Genomic DNA, 11,452 nt, shown 5'->3' with positions numbered 1-11,452 from the left:
TCAAATCAAATAACTTGCTGCCCATCGCTTATGACCAGTCCTTGCACTAATGACGCACGGGGTCTCCCGTGGCCAGCCATTTGGCAGAGCTGCCAGGATGGACAATGGTTGCAGCCATCCTAGGATCAGCCAGCGAGATCAATGGAGGAAGCCAGATTCGCCCAATGAGCACAGCCAAAAGGTCATAAATTCGGCCACGGTCCGATGATGACTCACTTAATGACCATATCACTTAGTGCCAATGTGGTCGTAAGTCGAGGACTACCTGTATATTTTTTTGAAAAAATGGGCAAGCCTGGACTTGTTTTCTTCTTTCACAGTCTCTTTTGTTGTGTCGTGTCTGGGAGTCAGGATGTTACCAGCTTTTGCAGACTTAAAGGCCATTCTGTTGGGCAAACTTTAAATAAACAGCAATGCGGTTCAGCAGCTACTTTGGCAAGTGAAAGTTGACAAATATTCTACTAGGAAGAGAGATTCCAGGAGATGTTTAAGTTCCAAGGTAGACAGAGTTTGAAAAGTTAAACCAACAACGGTTTGAATTGGGCTCAGAAGTAAATAACTGTTTTTTTTTTTGAAAAAGTTTTTTTTTTTTTAAACAGACAAACATAAAACCATCTTCAATAACAATTGCAAACAGCGTGTCGGTTGGTTACAAATCTTTTGTGCATCGTTCATCAAATTCATAGTTTACAGTTTTTAATTTACCTATATTCTCATATCATCAATCTATATATTGTTATTCTCATTAATCATTTATTTAGTTATGTCTATTTCTTCCCATCTATACATATAGATGTATAGATCATACATCTTTATGTTATATTCCATCTCATTCTTCAATTCTTATATTGTAAAAGTCTCTACCATTTTTCATTACCATATTTTTTTTTATCTAGCCATTGATAAAATAAATCCCATATCTTATAGTATTGTTTATCTTCTTGTTCTCTAATTTCAAATGTCCATTTACTCATTTCAGCACATTCCATGTTTTCTTGATTAATAAGAAGTAAATAACTGTAGTTGCAGATTATTGTTATATCGTGACTGGATAATATTGAAATTTACAGCCACAAGTAAATGAGGAGGATCCACTGTCTCCCCAAAACTTAGGAGGGTCAATCGGAGGAGGTCTCCCCAGCGGAAGCTAATGGAAAAACTACAGTTCTTTGTCTCTGGTGCTGTCTGAGCTTGATGGTTTTCTTGCGGAGGTTTCCTTACCCAAATTAGGTAACATCATCAGCACTGACGTCCGCAAGAAAACCACCAAGCTCAGAGGGCGTCAAGGACAGCTCATTTCAATCCTTAGCTACAGATATTCTCCTTTATGGATGGAAGGAGAGAAGCAACCTGGAATTGAGGAGAAACTTCCTAACAGTGAGGACAATTAACTAGTAGAACAGTTTGCCTTCAGACCAGTGGTGGGTTCCTCCCGGTTCGGTCCGGTTCGGCCAAGCTGGTAGCGGTGACAATATGACATCACTGAACCGGTTCTCCCCCCCGCCCTCCTATCCCCCCCACACCCACGTTATTCTTACCTTTTACTTGGTCCCACCCCCAATCTATTGCTGCCTCCTGAGTCCCAGCTGATGACTAGAGGGGAAAAAAACTGTTTAAACTCTTGCCGTGGGGCTTCAAAGGGCCGCCCTACAGCTGATCATTGTTAAAAGCAAACAAATGAGTCGGGTTGTAAGTGCGAGGACTTGGTCATAAGTGAGGGGACCTTCCAGAAATGACTCTGACCAGCCAACCACGCCCACCTAGTCACATGACCTCCAAACCACACCCACAAAATAAGCCACGCCCACAGCACGGGTAGTAAAAAAATTTAGAACCCACCCCTGCTTCAGACATTGCGGATGCTTCATCACTGGAAATTTTTGAGAAGAGACTGGACAGCCATTTGTCTGAAATGGTATAGGGCCGAGATGGCGAACCTATGGCACGCGGAGTCATATCGGTGGGCACGCAAGCTTTGCCCTAGCTCAGCGCGCTCCAGTCAGCTGATTTTCAGGCCTTCCGGGCTCACCAGAAGTCTGGAAACAGGTTGTTTCCGGCCTCCGGAGGGCTTCCGGGTGGGTGGAGAAGGCTGTTTTTGCCCTCCCCAAGCTCCTAGAAAGGCTCTGGAGCCTGGGGAGAGTGAAAAACGTGGTCCCACTGGAAGTCAGCAAATGGGCCGTTTCTGGCCTCCAGGGGGGTGGGTAAGGCCGTTTTCACCCTCCCCAAGCTCCAAGAAAGCATCTGGAGCCTGGGGAGGGCAAAAAAAACCAGCCTACCGGGCCCACCGTGCCAGTGTGTGCCAAAAGCAGGGGGAGCGCGGGGGGTCCCGCACACGTGCGGGGGGCAGGGCGCATTGAATTATGGGTATGGACACACACGACCTCCCCCGCGCGACCCCCACTTTTGGCACACGACGATGAAAAGGTTAGCCATCACTGGTATAGGGTCTCCTGCTTGAGCAAGGGGTTGGACTAGAACAGTGATGGTGAACCTTTTCAGCACCGAGTGCTGAAAAAGTTGCACGGAAACATGTGCGCACACGTGCGTGCTCATCAGGGCCGCATTCTGGAAAAGCCAAATTTCTGGGTTGTAGTGCCATGCGCGCTTGAAGATCAGCCGGCACGCATGTGCAGGCCAGTTTTCGGCACTGCCGCGCGTGTGAAGGGTCACACTCCGGAAAAGCCGAGCTTCCAGGTTCTGGCGTGCATGTGTACCCGACAATCAGCTGGTCGGCGCGCATGCGCACACCAGTTTTCAGCACTGCCACGTGTGCGAAAGACAGACGATCATCATGTGCGCCTGAGCACCAGAAACCCGGAAGACAAAACAGGCAAGGGCCCATGTGCCGGGTGATATGGCTTCGCGTGCCACTTTGGGCACGCGTGCCATAGGTTCGCCATCACGGGACTAAAAGATCTCCAAGATCCCTTCCAGCTCTATCCTGATTCTGATTCTTTCCTTGCCTCGGTCTTTTTTCCCCATGTCTTTGTCTTCTCTCTCCATTTATCTGCCTTCCGTATGCCTTCCCCCATTTCTCTTTATAGAATAAAGCATATCACTCTCAATATTTTATTTAGTGCCTCCCCGCCAGCTATGACATTGATTTCATGCATGTGCACATTGTCTTTCTTTCGTTCAAAAGCAGAAAGGACCCCTGGATCAAGGGTGAAATCCAGGAGGTTCTGACAGGTTCTGGAGAACCGGTAGAGGAAAGTTTGAGTAGTTCAGAGAACCGGCAAATACCACCTCTGGCTGGCCCCAGAGTGGGGTGGGTGGGAATGGGGATTTTGCAACATCCTTCCCCCAGGAGTGAGTAGGGAATGGGGATTTTGCAGTATCCTTCCCCCGGAGTGGGGTGGGAATGGAGATTTTGCAGTATCCTTCTCCTGCCACGCCCACCAAGCCACGCCCACAGAACCAGTAGGACAAAAAATTTGGATTTCACCACTGCCCTGCAGTAAAACTAGGTTGAAATTCCCATCAGTTTTAGTCCCTTTCTAAATGGCCTATCATCGACTTAACAACCACAATCGAGCCCAAAATTACGGTTACTTAGTGAGATCGTTGTTAAGTGAATTTTGCCCTATTTTCGACCTTCTTTGCCACCGCTGTTAAGTGAATCACTGCAGTGCCTTGGTTGCCAAGGAACATTGGTGGCACAGCGGACTAAACTGCTGTTAAGTAGCACTTAGCTGCCAGCTGCCTGCAATTACTGCGAGTTCAATTCTCACCAGGCTCAAGGTTGACTCAGCCTTCCATCCTTCCGAGGTAGGTAAAATGAGGACCCGGACTGTGTGGGCAATAAACTGACTTTGTATAAAAAAGAACACCGCTTGGGGGGGCCAAAAGCCCTACTAAGCAGGTATATACAAAAGGATGAAGACTATTGCTTAACGCATTGTAAGCCGCCCTGAGTCTCCGGAGAAGGGTGGCATATAAATCGAACCAATAAATAAATAAATAAGTTAGGAACACAAGTCATTCACATCACACACACACCCCCGGGAAACTGCAACCGTCATAAATATGAGCCACTTGCCCCACATGTTGAATTTTAATCACGTGACCATGGGGATGTTGCAAATGGTCGTAAAGTGTGAAAAACGGTCATAAGTCCCTTTTTCCAGCATTGTTGTCACTTCGAAACGGTCACTAAGTGAAAGGTGGTCAATGAAGCACTCTCTGTACTTGGCGGACTTCCTTCCATTCAGGACAGGGTGCAAATTCTTTCTGTGAACTTCAAAGTGAAATTGAAAGGTTATGATCAGTCATTTCATGACTCAGCACTACCTTCCCTTGTTTCCATGCTGTCTGTACAGTGCTAGAATTTCAATACTGCCCCAAAGCTGTTTGCAATAACAAAAAAAATCCACCCTATTTCCAGTTCTGCTGACTCTTCTCTGAAACGGAAAGATTCATTTCCCGTACGAAAATAAAATCCTTGACATCTGTGATTTAATCGAACAGGAAATCTTCTGTTTTGGGACTTTCTAATCTAATGGCTGATGGATGACTGACCGCTTTCAACTCAAGTGAGGATTCCTAGGAACCACGTAGATGGATTTTCTCCATGGTGGTCTACCCCTAACCTGCATCTTCCCATGATGTCCTCCGCATCACCAAAGCAACCGAGTCCACCCATCTTCTCCAGGTCATCCTCTTCCTCAGTGTCCTTCCATTTTTTTCAGGGGTGAAATCAGGGGTGAAATGCTCCCTGTTCGGACCGGATCGCCCGATCCGGTAGCGATGGCAGCGGGTAGTTCAGAGAACCAGTAGCAAAAATCCCTGCACACACACACTCCTCCACCATGCCCAGCTGAGCTATATGATCATCAGAGGCTTTTTTGTTTTTTTTACTTTTAAAAGCATTTTTTCTACAACCTCTTTCGACGAAAAAATGCTTTTAAAAGTAAAAAAAAAAAGCTTCTGATGATCGCACGGCTCCGCTGGGATCGTCAGAGGCTTTTCAAAGCATTTTTTAAAAAGCCTCTCTGACAATCCCAACTGAGTTGCCTGATCGGCAGAGAGGCTTTTCAAAGCATTAGAAAAAATGCTTTGAAAAGTTAAAAAAAAAAAAAAGTTGGCCACACCCACCCAGTCACATTACCTCCCCACACCAAGCCACACCCACAGAACCGGTAGTAACAAATTTTACATTTCACCCCTGGGTGAAATCCAGCAGGTTCTGCAGAACCGGTAGCGGAAATTTTGAGCAGTTCGGAGAACCAGTAACGGATTTTTTTTTTAATTTTAAATTTTTTTATTAGTTTTAAAAGTAAAACAATGGGCATTGCTCAACATCTCTGGTTTCTAACATTTGCGTCAAATTCAAGTTAATAAGTAACATATTCCTTAATCTATATACAAATTTACATATCTCCTATTTCATTATATATCAAGTATACAGTATTTTACTTCCTAAACAGCTATACATATATTCAGTAAACCTATATTGCATTCACAAATTCAATATACCTTGATACATTGTTATACATTGATATATACATTTCGAAACATTTGTTATCCCTTGTTTCTGGCATTCTTCCTCTTATCTAACTAATTATAACATTTATTCCAGACTTCATAGTATGTTGATTCACTTTTGTCTTTGAGTTCTAAAATCTGTCCATCTCTGCACAGCTGTAAATTTTGTGTATTACTTCAGAAATTTTGAGTAGTTCGGAGAACCGGCAAATACCACTTCTGGCTGGTACCAGAGTCAGGTGGGAATGGAGATTTTGCAATATCCTTCCCACAGGAGTGGGGAGGGAATGGGGATTTTGCAGTATCCTTCCCCTGGAGCGGGGTAGAAATGGAGATTTTGCAGTACCAAGCCACACCCACCAAGCCACACCATGCCCACCAAGCCACGCCCACAGAACCGGTAATAAAAAAAATTGAATTTCACCACTGCATTTTTTTTCCAAGCATTATGGATTTCTCAAGGAAGATGGGTCTTTGCGTTGACCAACTGGTGATGAGCCATGATTGATGATGCATTGTCACTTAATGACTGGATAGATGAATCTTCTCCAGGATGATCTGTCTCCAGTCTCATCCTTCTGGGCTTCCAATGGTGCCCTCATCTCTACTTGCTGCCGGTTGTCCTCTTCTCTTTTTCTTCCACCTTTCCTAGCATCAGAATCTTCTCCAAAGTGTTGGGTCTTCTACATAACTTGTCCAAAATAAGATAATTTGAGCCTCAAGTGAGAATTCTGAGTTGATTTCTTCTTATTATTTTTCACATATATACATTTTGATGAATAGCTTTAAAGAGAAATTAAAATAATGCAGAAGAAAGAAAGCAGAAAAAGTAGTATCGATTTGTTCCATAATTCATTTATTTGTTTCTTCCATTAGTTTGCCAACCAAGAGAGGTTTTTCAAAACACTTAGATAGGCTTGGGATATTGGAATTTAAAAACACACAGCTTTGCCCTAAAGGTTAATGGCTTCTTATTTACAGTAGTGGCCAAAATTGTGGAAACCTTTTGGGAAAAGTGTATTTTCTAAAACTAGCTAATAACAGCACTTTTTTTTTTGTAGTAGTAGTAGTACCATAACGTTATATATCAATGGAAAGATAATTTAACCAAGAATGTAATGCAATTACTTTTATGAAGGATTTGCTATTAGAATAGCAATTACAGTATAGAGAAGAAAAGTGAAAGACGTAGAAAAAACAAGATATACAAAAATTATCACCATGTCAGTTAATCCTTAGTTGGGTAACCTTTAGCATGAATTACAGCCTTACAAGGTCTTCCCATGGAGTGAACCAAGTCTTTTAGTTCTGCAGCTGTTATCATGTGAAACCAAGATGGAACGATGGCTTCTATTCACTGGGTTTTATTGCTGGGTTGCTTCTGACTAACAAGTTTCTTTAGTCAGCTCCATAGATTTTCAATTGGGTGAAGGTCTGGGCTATTCCCAGGCCATTCCAGCAGTGGAATAGGATTATCTTGAAACCCCCCCCAAAAAAGTATTATTAGCCATCAAACCTCAAAAATACACTTTTCCCAAAAGGTTTCCACAATTTTGGCCACCATTGTAAAACTGATTGGGAGGAAGGAAAACAAATCCTTGTGGTACTGAAGTTTGCCCCAATGGAGCTGATGCGACAGTGAGATTTTCCTGCCATCGAATCAAAATACATATGGTCCTCGACTTATCACAATTGAGCCCAAAATTTCTGTTGCTAAGTGAGACATTTGTAAAGGGAGTTTTGCCTCATTTTACAACCCTCCTCGCCACAGCTGTTAAATGAATCGCTACAGTTGTTAAGTTAGTAATGAAGTCGTTAAATGGATTGTCAGCATTCTGATGCTGCCATAAAAAGGAGATGAGACTTGACTTTTCACCTACTTATTTTCTCTGTAGATAATATCCCCTAGGAGATGGGATGGGAGGGGGACATTCCTGTGGGCTGAGGTCAGAAGCTGGGGAGACTGACTTGGAAGATGGCCAATGAGGAGATGAGAATTGGGGAACGGAAAGGGAAGGGTTTGGGGGTCAGAGGGTTAGTATCGGCTACGACGAAGTCAGGGCCAGATCTGTCGTACTCAATAAATGGAATATTTCAGCAAAGATTAATTGTTTGGGAGTGCAATTTATTTGAGATGACATCGAAACCTGACATGGATCTGGCTTCCTCATTGACTTGGCTGGTCAGAAGGTCGCAAAACGGGATTACATTTCTGCTGGTTCGAATCTCTCCAAGGCTCAAGGTTGACTCAGCCTTCCATCCTTTCTAAGGTAGGTGAAATGAGGACCCAGTTTGTGGGAGCAATAAGCTGACTTTGTATAAATATACAAAAGTATGAAGGCTATTGCTTAACGCATTGTAAGCCGCCCTGAGTCTCCGGAGAAGGGCGGCATATTAATCAAATTAAATAAATAAATAAATAAATTACACTGCAATTGTCATAAATATGAATCACTTCCCAAGCATCTGAATTTTGATCACATGACCATGGGGATGCTGCAATGGTCATAAGTGTGAAAAATGATCGTAAATCATTTTTTTTCAGTGCCGTTGTAACTTTTGAATGGTCAGTGAACTCTTTTAAGTGGAAAACTACCTGTATTCCACCGTAAGGTTTTGTGTCCCACTGAAATGATCTATTTGAGAAACTCTTGTTTGTTCAATTGCATACTGTCCAGCCCGTTCTTGGCCCGTGAGCTGAGCATGTCCCAGCAAGGTCATCTTTCTAGGGCAGCCTAGTTGAACCCGATGCCGTCCAGATTAATGGGATTAGAGCTCCTGGGATTATAAATTATGTTTAGCCCTTTTCGGAGAGCATCAAACCAGACAAGGCTCTTTTGAGGCAACTGGATTATTATGAATTACACAATCCACTTCAGTCTTGTGTCTTTTGTGTTCTCTTCGATAGGGCTTAGCCTCAGGTTAGTGTTTAAAATGCATGTGCATTGATAACATTATCAATGATAACATTAAGATATGATAAATATTGGAGGAGTAAAAAGAAGACATAAAAGATGTATTCAGAAGATTTATTTATTTATTTATTTATTTATTTATTTATTTATTAAATTTCTATACCGCCCTTCTCCAATAGGACTCAGGGCGGTGCACAGCCAAGATAAAAACAAAGCATACAAAATTTAAGAACAATATTAAAATAATTAAATGTTTTGGCCGAAATTAAGATAACCCAATTTAAAATCAATTTAAAATTTAACTCAGGCCAGCCCAGCTTGTTGAAATAAATAGGTTTTCAGGGCCCGACGAAAAATCCGGAGGTCTGTTATTATACGTAACTCTGGGGGAAGGTTGTTCCAGAGGGTGGGCGCCGCCACAGAGAAGGCTCTCCCCCTGGGGGTCGCCAGCCGACATTGTCTGGCGGACGGCACCCTGAGGAGGCCCACTCTGTGCGAGCGTACTGGCCGGTGGGAGGCTATTGGTGGCAGAAGGCGGTCTCGTAAGTACCCTGGCCCTAAGCCATGGAGCGCTTTAAAGGTGGTCACCAACACCTTGAAGCGCACCCGGAAGACCACTGGGAGCCAGTGCAGCTCGCGCAGGAGAGGTGTCACATGGGAGCGCCTCGTCGCCCCCATAATCCCCCGCGCGGCCGCGTTCTGGACCAGCTGGAGCCTCCGGGTGCACCCCAGGGGGAGCCCCATGTAGAGAGCGTTGCAGTAGTCCAGGCGGGAAATGACTAGTGCCTGAGTGACTGTGCGTAGAGAGTCCCGATCTAGAAAGGGGCGCAGCTGGCGTATCAGGCGAACCTGATAAAAAGCCCCCCTGGCCACGGCCGTCAAATGATCTTCTAAAGACAGCCGTGCGTCCAGGAGGACGCCCAAGTTGCGAGCCCTCTCCGTGGGGGCGAGTGATTCGCCCCCAATAGCCAGCGATGGCGTCAGCTGGCTATATCGGGACGCTGGAAGCCACAGCCACTCGGTCTTGGAGGGGTTGAGTCGGAGCCTGTTTCTCCCCATTCAAGATATATTGAATGATTGATTATGTACTGTTTGTTTGTTTATAAAATAAAAAAAACTTTTTAAATAAAAAAAATGCATGTGCATTGGACAATTTGGACACGGTTCAAAGTCACGCTAAATAGAATAGTATAGAATGTTTTATTGGCCAAGTGGGATTGGACACACAAGGAATTTGTCTTTGGTGCATACGCTCACAGAGTACATAAAAGAAAAGATACGTTCATCCAGAATCATAAGGTACAACACTTAATGATAGTCATAGGCAGGGGTGGTTTCTGCTTACCTTTACTACCGGTTTGCAATGGGGCTTGCTTTGCTTGCGCGCATGTGGCGCTCTTCTGAGCATGCGCAGAAGCGTTCTGATGACATCGGGGTTGGTGGGTGGAGCCTCCCTCTGGTTTTTTTACCGGTTCTATAGAACCGGTCTGAACTGGGAGTAACCCACCACTGGTCATAGGAAACAAATAAGCAATCGAATCATATTAGGAAACAGTCAATATAAATTGTAGGGCTACAAGCAACAAAGTTACAGACTGTCGAGATCCCCTCGACACTCGGAGGTGTGGTGGCGACCGTGGGTCCTGACGCTATAAAGATATTGGATCAGCGGTGACGACCACGGGACCTGGCGCTATACTATATAGATACCTGGTCGGCAGCAGGGGGGTTGGTTGGGGTGTATCAATCACACCGGTGGTGGTAGGTGTTTAGTGTTAATGTTAGGCGGCCGGTCACGCTGCAGTCGGTGCCAGGTTTTCGTTCTGATGCCCTCTTCTCCGCTGAGATGGATTCGCTGTTCCGCGCATGGGCAGGAGCTACGATACCCGGAAGGGCGTGTAAAAAACTGTAATTGCTGGCGCGCATATTTAAACTGCGTTGGGAGGCGACCGCTCCCAATGCCGACTTTGTGTACCTTTGCATTGTGTGTCAGCTTTCACGCTGACGGTGCTGGTGATCGTTTGGATTAAAACAGTTTACAGCAACTAGGACTCTTGTAGCGTCCTCTTTTCCGACATACCCAGACACGCAGCGGAAAGCCTGATACAGACATACAGTCATAAGTGGGAGGAGGTGGGTGATGGGAATGATGAGAAGATTAATAGTAGTGCAGACTTAGTAAATAGTTTGACAGCGTTGAGGGAATTATTTGTTTAGCAGAGTGATGGCGTTTGAGGAAAACCTGTCCTTGTGTCTAGTTGTTCTGGTGTGCAGTGCTCTATAGCGTCATTTTGAGGGTAGGAGTTGAAACAGTTTGTGTCCAGGATGCGAGGGGTCTGTAGATATTTTCACAGCCCTCTTTTTGACTCATGCAATATACAGGTCCTCAATGGAAGACAGGTTGGTAGCAATGTTTTTTTCTGCAGTTCTAATTATCCTCTGAAGTCTGTGTTTGTCTCGTTGGGTTGCAGAGCCAAACCAGACAGTTATAGAGGTGTAGATGACAGACTCAATAATTCCTCTGTAGGACTGAATCAGCAGCTCCTTGGGCAGTTTGAGCTTTCTGAGTTGGCGCAGAAAGAACATTCTTTGTTATGCTTTTTTGATGCTTTTTTTGATAAACTATAAAATGGTACACGTGAAAGGAACATAAATCTTCTTTTCGATCAGAGGTAAGCTGGAAGTTATGATGCCATTGTTGATCTGACGAGATCCATTTTAGGGTGCATTGACGGAAGTTCAGATCTTAGGAAGTCATAGTCCCCTCTAGCCTGGTTCAGACCCTGTTTAGAGTCCTGTGTCCTGTCCTAGACAGAGGACATCAAGAAAGACATTGATCAACAAGTTCAGAAGAAGGGAAGGCTACTAAAATGGTGAAGAAGTTAGAAATCAAATGCTATAAGGAACAAAAGATCAGAGAATGTTTAGGCATTAGAAAGAATGTTTAGATTTTAGAAAGAGCCGGCATAGTCATACTCCACTCAATATTAAGGATGCAGCTGTAGAGGTGTCAACAATATTAAGTATCTGGGGGGGTCTCTCCACAAGTCATC

Source organism: Pituophis catenifer, unplaced genomic scaffold (assembly GCF_029215685.1).
Source record: "Pituophis catenifer annectens isolate HBS135680 unplaced genomic scaffold, rPitCat1.0.hap2 SCAF_13, whole genome shotgun sequence".
Classification (NCBI taxonomy): Eukaryota; Metazoa; Chordata; class Lepidosauria; order Squamata; family Colubridae; genus Pituophis; species Pituophis catenifer.
The sequence above is the reverse complement of the archived record's forward strand: the minus strand, read 5'-3'. Positions refer to the sequence as shown.